Raw genomic sequence first — 10975 nt, forward strand, 5'->3', positions numbered from 1 at the left:
TGGATATCTTCGTTTTTGAGAGAGGTGTGGGTAGGTTCGATCATCCGTGTCTGAAATGAAAACACAACTTAAAACACAATGATGACTTACATCCTCAGGGTTTGCTATGTACCTTTCGTTTACCCTAAGAAACTGGCAAACATAATATCCATAAAGAACAGTGTCGAAACCTTGCTTGTGGTACTTCAAATAAAAACGCAACGTATTTATTAGTTCAATAAATTTCTTCGCTATAAATAGTGAGATATAAGCATTAGAGACGTGTAATTATCGGAAAAGCTCTTCGTTATGAATATTCAGGATAGATTGATTGCCGAACTAAGCTATAATAAAGCGAGAGAAAAGCTTGGCACAAACGAAACTATGTGTGATTTGTTACATCTATACCATCCATAGACTTTACAATATTCAACGACAAATTCTGCGTAAGCTATCAAGTTAGAGCTGCACTCACAGAACTAACCAGCTATATCTTGGATACTTCGTTCTAACCTCCTGCCCGACAGGGTTGATCCCAGCATCGAGCATTGTGTGCATCGTTAAAAAATTATCTGATTTTCGTGTTCAGAAGAATTTGTCTTTAGTATTTCTCTATGTGCAGATCGAATTCAGATTTGATGTGCTGTCACATGATTGAAATGATTTGTGTCGGCGCTACAAAACTATGTAAGAAAATTGTTACCGTACCATTTGAGGAACGAAGCACGGAAGAGCTCTATGTGCGGGAAGCCCATGGTCAGAGCCTTCCGTACCCCTACCTCAATTTTTTTGTCAAAGAAGACTGGCCCTTGTTGACTGGAAAAAACTGGCATCGAAAGTAGTATAGAGCAGTCCTGTTTGAATGAAAAAACTTGGATGAAGTAGACTAGTCCTGTATGGATGGAAAAGTCTACCTGCGTAAGCTAGGCTGGCGAGCTGATGTCCACTCTGGCTAGTCGACAAACCCTGCCCCTGCATACGGTGGGTATCAAGTATCAAATATCAATGTGCTACTGGTAAATCTATCCATTTATCACGAAAAAATGATGATAATGACACATTGATATGTATATTACACACACTGGCTTCGTTGGCTGAATCTGATGTCATGGAAGTTTTGCCAACAGGCAACATGGTTCAGCTTACTGATCGGAGCTCGGTTACCGAGTCCAGCGGTAACCGGTCGAAATTTGAAAAATATTCGGACAAAATTTATTTGAAAATATTTGAAATTTAGAGAAAAATCACGATTTTAGTCACTTGGTAACCGGTCGAATTGGACCGGTTACCGAGCGGTTTTTGCGATTTATCGAGCGGTTTTCTCAAAAAAATTTCATTATCGGTAACCGCTCGGTTTTCTCGATTTATCAAGCGGTTTTCTCGATTTTTAGTGTAGTTCAACAAAAATCCCAAAAATTATCTCAATCATGTAAAATCAATAACTAATTCATCTGAGCTTCAAATAAAGTGAAACAAATTTTGTTGATTTCCTTGTAACATGATCTACATGATAAAAGTATTTGTACTCATAAAAAAGTTCAAAATTTTCTGTGAGAAAATGTATTTGTTATACAAAATTAAATGCATAGTTTACTCTTTTCTAATCCAAAAATTATGAAACTAATTTTGTTAGTCTTCTTATACGATCCTATGTCTTTTAAAAATATATAAACTCATGAAGTTATTGTAACATGCAAGATTGTGTAAATATATTGCGACTATATTAATTCATAACTGACCCATCACATCTCAAAAATTAGTGAAACCGCTTTTATTAGTTTATTTATACTATGATTTACGTAGGAAAAATAATAGTAGACATGAAAAAGTTAGTTAGGGTGTTGTTTCTTAACATATTCACTTTGTGCTTGTGAACTTTGTAAAAATTATAGAGAAATTAATAAGACTCTAAATAAAGTGAAATCAATTTTAAATGTCCTCTTAAGATACATTCTACACAAGAAAAATATGTGTTTGCATCTTAAATTTTCCTTAACATGAGTTAATAACTGAGCCGCACGCTTCAATTTTTTTCATTTTTTAAAAACTTCCTCCCTATTTGATGCAAACGACATTATTTTTGAAAACTTTAAGATTTTTTTGAATTTTTTGAATTTTTTTATTTTTTGAATTTTTTGAATTAAATTTGGTTACCGTTCGGTTTCTGAAACCGAGCCGGACCGAGATGACCGGTTATCGCGATTTTTGCTCGGTTACCGTTGGATTTTTAACCCTGACAGGCAATAACGCATTCAATCTGGAAGCAAAGTCTGGAAAGAACTGTACAATGAAGATCATGTGAAAGAACCATTCTGTACTTGTTTTTTAATTTCCAGCCATACTCCATTTCAAGCAAAGATTAACGTAAACAACAAGCTACCGTTTTCTGTAGGACGGATTACGCGCAAAATATGTAATCAGAGGGAGGTGAATGATTGCGGAGGCCAAATGTAAATTTAAATTCAGCTTAATCAAATATTTAATTTAATATCGTAATAAGTTCGAGATAGACTGCTATCACGTCACTAAAAATGATGTACAGATAGATTCGATAATCTGATTGTCCTAAAATTTTAATAGTAGAACCTAGACAATGTTACAAAACTTTTACAAAGATAAGTCAATTGGATATCTGGATCAAGAGTTATGATTTTCACAAATAGACTCTAACAGATAGTGATGAAAATAGATTAAACCCTAAATTCGTGATTATGAAACATTACAAAAAGTAACCAACCAAAATTTTCAGAAGTTGCCTAGATGCTCTAGGAAGATTTTGGATGGATCAAATTAAAAAAATTGCATTCGCCGAAGGATCCATCAAAAAATAACACCAAACGACAAAAACAAAAAGTGCGGAGAAGACACCAAATTACCAACTTCTCAACTTACATAATTTGATTATCATTGCATGGATGAGCTCATAAGATGCATCTCCAAAGATATACATTCACATATCCTTGAAATCTAGCCACAATATGTTGGTGTCATTATGGAAATCTTCATCTTTGTAGTCGGCGCCGATCATTTCTGTACCCTTGCTCGACTCCGTCATGTACCACTGATGGAATTTCTGTAATTGATAGGATGGGTTGACCATCAGATCTGGTTTGACGAGTGGTGTGCCCAACTTAAACAACTATCTAAACTCTGCAGTGTCAACCAGGGGTCCTGGATAATTTGGTGTTCTGTAAGTCCGGTTTCAGCAAGAAACTGTTAGATCATGACGTCCTTCAGGTAAGACTTCTCCCTGATGCGTTCATAGTCTAATTTAGGTTTTTCATTCGATGCCCCCGTCCATTTTGGTTCTCCATGGATATGAAAAACTTCTATGCTGAAGGATTGGCTAGATCCTTCTTCAGAGACTGAGCCTGCTTGAAGGGTGCAGTTATGCTAGTGTTCACTATCCACCTCAATTCCTTAGGACTTTGTTCTGACTACTGAGGTGGTGCCGGCATCTTAGGTGGTGCCCGCTTCTGAGCTGAAAGTGATTTCTTAGATGAAATTAACTTCTTAGATGATGCAAGAGCTAGCCGCGAAGGACTCGGACCGCTAAGTGGTGCAGATGCTGGTGACGGAGGACTCAAACCACTTGTTGGTGGAGGTGTTGGCGGCAAAGGAGTTGGAGATCTTCTACGTGGAGGTGACTTAGGGGTCAGGGATCTTTTAGGAGAAGGGAGGTATCCATGTGAGTCCATCTCCTCTTCTTCATTGTCTGTGTTTTTGCCAAACAATATGTAACACTTTTGCCACATGATGAAATTACCAATGTTTGCCCCTAGTTTCTTCTTCCCTATCATTCTGGGGATATCCATGTCCATTTTGCGGTACCCACGTAATATGCTATCCACTTGGACCCAGGCATATCCCGACGGTATCGGGTGATTATTGAACTAAGCCCTGGCTTCCATGGGCCAAGTCAAGCACAAAGCCACCTTTGTGGTAACATTCATAGTGGGCACGACAAGCTTGCACTATGTGGTTTCTTTGATATCATCCAGGGGATAATGACATAATTTGTCTTCAAGAATTCCCATGGACGTGCAGCTACTCCAACAAGCACAAGGGCTGTGGAAAACTACAACATTGCCTTGTACTTGCTGCTGGCCGATGGCTTCTTGTACAGCTTGCTGTATAAGGGCTACCTTTGTCTATCTCTCTTGTTGGAGTTCTTTTCGTACAAGTGTCAAGATATATTGCATTTCTAGTTTAATTCGCTTCCGACTCCTATAACTCTTAGAGTCTTTTTGGAAGGAGTCTTTCCAAGGCCTCAAACCTTGGCCGTGCGTGCGGCCATGGTGCTCCTTATCTCCTAGTGCCAAGGTTAGCTCGTCCTTCTCACTATCTGCCTTGAAAGAGCCTTGGGATCTCTAGTCGTGGTCATCCACAATACTTTGCGTCACCTCTTTATCTTTTTCATTTTTGAAGCATAGGTTGCCTTTATCCAAAAGAGTCACCCCCTCGCGTACAAATAGTGTTTCGTCATGGAATCCACAGAGCCGTCACAAGTGTAACACCGTTGTGGGCTAGTTCTTCTTCCTTCTTCTCCCAGTCAGGTAATTTCTTCATGTAACCGCGCGTGCCTAGTCTATGATGGTAAATGTTCATACCGTAGCTGGCCTTGTTTGCCTCACTTTGCTTAATTGCTTGCTCCGACTGCTTGTATTGCACGAATTCATTCTAATAATCTTGCTGGAGATGGTAGACTGCATGTTATTGTACATGAGGTTATGTCCAACTATCAAAAATATTGTATAGGAGATGCAAGCAAAGATCTGACGGGGGTGGGGCGTTGCATACCTAGAGGGCGGCGACGTGGGCACAGGGAGCGGAGCAGGTAGATGAGGAGCGCCGTAGATGGGGAGGAAGGGGGCTGGATCTTAGGGGTGCTGGAGAGGGGGTGGGAGGATAAGCTTTCGTGGGTTGGAGAAGGTTTTGGGCCAACGCGTGGGGAGATGCGCGAAGCGGGATGCTCGGTAATATTGGAACTGTCTGAACTATGTACGTACAGGGAACACGTGGGGAGATGAAAGCAGGACGCTTTGTTGTTTTGGAACTGTCTGAACTACGTTATTTGTATAGACAGTCATATTGTGGAGCCGTTTGTATTAATAGTACAGATGGTTCTTAAATGCGAACCGTCCGTACTAAAACGTCTCACTTCGTGAAAATTATACTCGTCATTTTTCAGACGGTTCTAGTTTGGAACCGTCTGTGATAGCCTTTGCACAGACGACTCCGAATAGACTTCTGTACAGAGGCATCCTACTAAATCATTTCTGTAGTAGTGGTACTAACTACACAACTCACTGGACTATTTACTACTAACTACATAATTCAGGGACTCTTTTGTTCTAATACTACTGCAAATACCCTCATCAATGTTGGTTCAAAATCGCCATCAGTGGCGGGTTTTGAACCTACACTGATTACTCAGAACTGATAATCACAGACTATCAATGCCGGGTATAGAACTGGGACTGAAAATTATTATCAGTGCCGATTTGTTTTTACCAACCGGCACTGATAGGTATTTCCCGCCCTTTTCAAAATGTGGTGGTTGCTGTCAATACTGTGGCATTTTAAAATTTTGGCCGTTGCCGGCAATAGTATACGCTATAGTTATAGACACACACATATAAATTTAATTTACGAGACGTCAAGTCAGCATATATACACAAGCATATATAAATTTCATTTCTAAAATATCTAGTTTCGTCACAATATATATACACCGCATACATGTGAGGTTTCATTACAACAATGGAAAAGAGTTTAAGGTTTCTTGCTAATCACAGATTCTGAACTCTACTTTTTCTTGTTGAATGAAGGTAACGCGATAGAGGAGCCAAATTCATGGAACTCGCCAGTTGGACTGATGACTTGGTCATTGATGAATCTGACAAGTTGTTCTTGAAAGTGCATTGATTTCAATGGTCATGAGTCGATCTCTGGACAGCACGAGAAGCTGCAATTTCAAGAATTGAAGAAATCAATCCTTATGAACAGGTGTTGGATCTAAAAAATAGTCATCAAGATGTATGTCGCATACCTCAGCATCGACCACCTAGTATGACGCGCCTCCGTTGAATCCGTGCATAAATTCCATTACATAAAAACCACATAAATTATTGCCCGAGCCTTACTTCCTACAAGGAAAGTCATGTCGGATAATCCATTCTTTCACGAATGGCTGGTGCCTAACACTCTTCTTGATGTATTGTAGGTATACTATGCAATTATGTGATTATTACTATAAGTAGACTTAGATTCAATCAAATCAAATATTACAAGAGCAATAACGAACTGGTCGGGTTTTACCTTTGTAGCATGTCAATGATGGGTTGGTAGGCTTCTTTTGAATTATTTTGTGTGTCGAAGACAATGATCTGAGGGGGAGGACTTGGCTCCCATGGTGGCAACTTGTGTAAGGGAGGAGCTAGCTCTCTTCTGGTAGACGGTGGCGGCAGCAACGACTATGGAGGAGTTGGCTCTATTCTTTGTTACAGGTTACTTGTTCTTCCATCTCTTCCCATTCGTCGTATTTCCTCACGTTCTGTGGGGGTACACGTTCTTGTGGGAGTTGGCCTTATTTACCTCACGTAGTCATTGTGCTTCATCTGACCACCTGTACTGTATGAAATCATTCCAAAATGGTTCCATTGTCGGATAATCATCCTATTTTGGTGTCCGACACACCAAGTAATAATTTCTCCACAACTTACCCTTGAAAGTCTTGAACGCGATGGCCATTGTTGATAGGGCACGATGCTTCGTTTTGTCCGTGTTGCATCCTTCAGGGTACTCAAACTAAGCCACCAACTTGCCCCACATAAGATCCGTGATGTTATCGGGAACCACCCACATGTCATGTCGTCTATGTCTCCAACCTCTGTATGTGATTGCAACATAGTCCCTCACTAGACACCCGATTGTTGTTTTAAACGGCCCCAAAACAACTTTAGGTCTCATGAGCTCCCCGATTGAATTAACCTCCGTCATGATGAAACGTTCCTCGGGCATCCTGCTGGGACCACGTCCACTCCACTCTTCTCCTGTCATCTCTTCACCCTCCGGAGCATTAGCATCAGGATCAATCTGACCCTCTGGAGCACCATCTTTGGCCTTGCCCTGCGTAGCCTCAGCGGCTGTCTCCAACACAAATTGATCCATGTTCTGGTACGCACTCGGGCTAACGCCTCCCATCTGGTCCAGCTCCTTGTTTGCAGGCTCATCTTGTACCGAGGCTGAAGTAGGATCTGAGGAGGGGCCTTGTATAGGAGGGGGGATGGAAAGGGGCCATGCACAGTGGTTGGATTTTGTACGTGCCATTCCTACATTAAAATTTTAGACACAAAAAGCACTTTATTTAGACTTAAAATGAATGAGATATGTAATCAAATTATGGTCACAATATATGCATTGATTCACATTTAGAAAATGTCCAAGTAAAAATAGCTCATGACATATAAAGATGCTAGATATCGAACAATCATGCTAACATGTCTCGTAAGTAAAAACATAATATGCACAATGCTACATATAATAGAGACATTGGCGATTTGAATCATTGCTACACATAATATGTACACAACTTCACGTTACACAATACGAACTAATTTAGCGAAGCAAACAACAACTATATAGCAACAAAAAAATTTCAAGTTCACATTCAATTTGTGCTTAGAGATACATCAAGCATTGTTCAACTCCCCACCTCTCTTTAGCTATTCTGAGTTTCTGAATGCAAGTGTTCTTCACTTTCTGAGCACCAACACTGCAATGTACAAATATAAAAATCAGGAAGGTCCACAAATATTCTCAAATGAAAGAACAAAAAAATAATCATCAAATTTTTCTTTGTAGAATAGAAATTCTATGCCAAAAAAAATAATCATCAAATATTCTTTGTAGAATAGAAATTTCAAGATATACACGTCGAGGGTATCTTGCTGGTACAGTCGATACATTTCCTCAAATAATATATAAATAGAGCCGTCCATGTGGAGGAAGTCTCAATCCTTGTATCTGGCCTCGAACATTTCTCTCCCATCCTGTGACTCCTTCATGTACAATGCATGGAATTTTTGAAGTTGATAAGTCAATTTGTCCCACACGTTTGGCGCGACCAAGAGTTCGCCCAACTTAAATTGCCATCTCTCGGCTACTTTTGGTGCTAGGGACTCATCTAGAAATTGCTCTTTTGTCATTTTAACATCTTCAAGAAATCTTTCTAAATTTTGTTCTTGTCGTATCTGTTCGATAGAAGAATCCTTCAAGTATTTCTTGCTTTTGATGTGCGTGTAGTCTGATTTACTCTTACGCTCAATAGGTTTGGCCATCTTCAAGAAAAACTTCTGTGTTTCTACATGAATTGGTATGTTCTTCTCAGGCTTTGGCTTTTGAAAGAATTTCTTGACACTGGCGTCCATTATCACTTTGGTTTCCTCTGGTGTTTGTTCATAAGGCAACTTCCGAGGTGATGCCACCTTCTTAGGTGCCTTTTGCTTATGGAATGAAGCCGACTTCTGAGACGAACTCAAATTCTTAGACTATGCAGCTGTTGTCAACTTCGGAGGGGGAGGAGTTGCCACTCTTGGTGGTGGTGGTACTTAGTTTGGAGGTGGAGGAGTTGGCTCTCTTTGTGGAACTGGTGCAAACTTTTGAGGGGGAGGAGTTGGCTCCCATGGTGGCAACTTGCGTAAGGGAGGAGTTGGCTCTCTTCTGGGTGACGGTAGCGGTGGCAGCGACCGTGGAGGAGTTGGCTCTCTTCTTTGTTACGGTGGCGGTGGCGGCGATCGTGGAGGAGTCAGAGAAATTCTGTGCCATGGGAGAATTTCTGAGGGAGAGAAAGCAAGAATTGGTATGTTAGCTCAAGCTAGTAGAAGGTGGGGTTAAGTACCAAGTCGATTTTTCTTTTTCTGCAATTAGCAAATACCATTCATTTTAATCCCAATTGAGGTAGCTAGGCTTCACCAAAATTCATGAAAATTTAGCAGAAGGTAGGAACTCCTTCGTCTCATCGGATATTTTTAGTAGAATATGCAAGAATAATTACTGAAAGCATCCCATGTAGGATCTAGTAGACTTACATTTTTCACAACAAATAAAAAACTTTTGATTGAATTAACTCATATAATATGCAGATTTGCATTTTTCACAAACTTTTGGGAATTTGAAACAAAAAAATGAATATAGTGAATAGAAATTGGATCAAAACAACTCAATAAGGAACAGCATGCAAGCTTATTATATGAGTCAATTGAACATGGAGGGCTCGAGGTGGATGGAATAAAGTTCCCTTTGCTTTGCATAATGGCTAGGTTCAGACAATTGCTTCAAGTGCTTATTTTCTGAAGGCATGTATTTCAGTAAGCACTAGCACATATGTTTGTTTGTATGAACAAGCATTTTCGTAAGGTTATGCACATAAAGTAACAAGATCAGCCTTACCAAAACTGGATTTTCTAAAGAAAGAGGGGACAAATCCTGATGAATTGTATCAGGTTGCCGCTAATTAACAAATACCGAACTAACACAGCGGTACTCGAAATAGTAGTAAACCAATACAGATTTAACTAGAAAGGAAATAGTAATAGCAATAGCACATTGGTTTCGATATCCTAGGAATAGTAGTAAACCAAAACAAAGCAAATGTTCTACATGACAAGACAACAGTAGCAAAGAATTAGGGGTTAGCAGATACAAACTGTACAAAATTTCAAAAACATATTTTTTCCCTGTAGACCAATCAATTGGGTAGCAGCTGTAAAATTCAGAGAAAAATTTACCTAACTAGCATCTTAGTGGTCGAACTGCTACAGCAATTTGCTCCACAAATTTTGAAAACTTCATAATCTCTAGACCACTCAATCAGAGAAAATTGCTTGCCTTTCACTGAACTAGCATCACACAAAATACATAGTCATATAGCATCTCACACTACCGTTCTCTAACCATAATGGAACTCGCAAGACAAATTTCAGAGAATAATTAAATGTTTTTGGAACAATTCTCTAACCACATCTAGAAGCATATAAACAACAGAGGGGGCGGAGGGGGAAGGGGACATCGGTGATTATGAGGAGGGAATGCCATCGGTGGCCAGCTGCAGGGAAGAGTCGGTGCGTCGGGAGGAGGAGCAGCGGCGTGTCGGGAGGAGGTGGTGCGTCGAGGTGCAGTCAAGGAGGAGGCGGCAACTGGGGAGGAGGCGGCATGGCCGGGGAGGAGGCGTCGATCGAGGAGGCAACGATTGGGGAGGAGGCAGCGCGGTTGGGGAGGAGGCGTCAGGAGGAGGCGGCACGGTTGAGGAGGAGGCGGTGGTCGGGGAGCATCGGCGCTTGGGGATGAGGAGCGTCGGGAGGTGGAGGAGCAGAATGAAATGGTGAATGAAGTGAATGAGGAGAGCGCTAAGCGTTGGTATATATATGTATAGAAGCATCAATGCCAGTTCTAGTTGCTAACCGACACTGATACAGTGTTGGTTCTAGTTGGTAACTGACACTGATAAACGTATCAGTGCCGCTTCTATTTACTAACCGGCACTGATATGTGGGGGTATCAGTGCCGGTTACTATTTAAAACTAGCACTGATATATTTTTTTCCCTGGAAATATTCTTCTATTGTTAAATTCAGCTAAAAACTTGAGAAATACATAGAAAAAAAGATTTGAGTTGAGAAAAATATAAAACTAAATTTGTTGAGTTTGTATTACTGTCACCTACATGATAAAAATACTTGCATACATGACATGTGCATTGAATTATCTTTATTTCATTAATAAGTCTGTAATTTGTTAATTCTGTAATGAAATTATGAAATATCCCTATCCAAAAAAAACAAGTGAAACCAATTGTGTTAAACTTAATTTTTCATACTATTTACATGAAAATTAACGTTAGCCACTGATTCTTGGTTAACTATGTGATTTTTTAGCTCTTCATTTGATTTTCTCCTTTTAATCTAATTTGAATTCTAATCAATTCACATAAGTCC

This window comes from Phragmites australis, chromosome 12 (genome assembly GCF_958298935.1).
Source record: "Phragmites australis chromosome 12, lpPhrAust1.1, whole genome shotgun sequence".
NCBI classification, from domain to species: Eukaryota; Viridiplantae; Streptophyta; class Magnoliopsida; order Poales; family Poaceae; genus Phragmites; species Phragmites australis.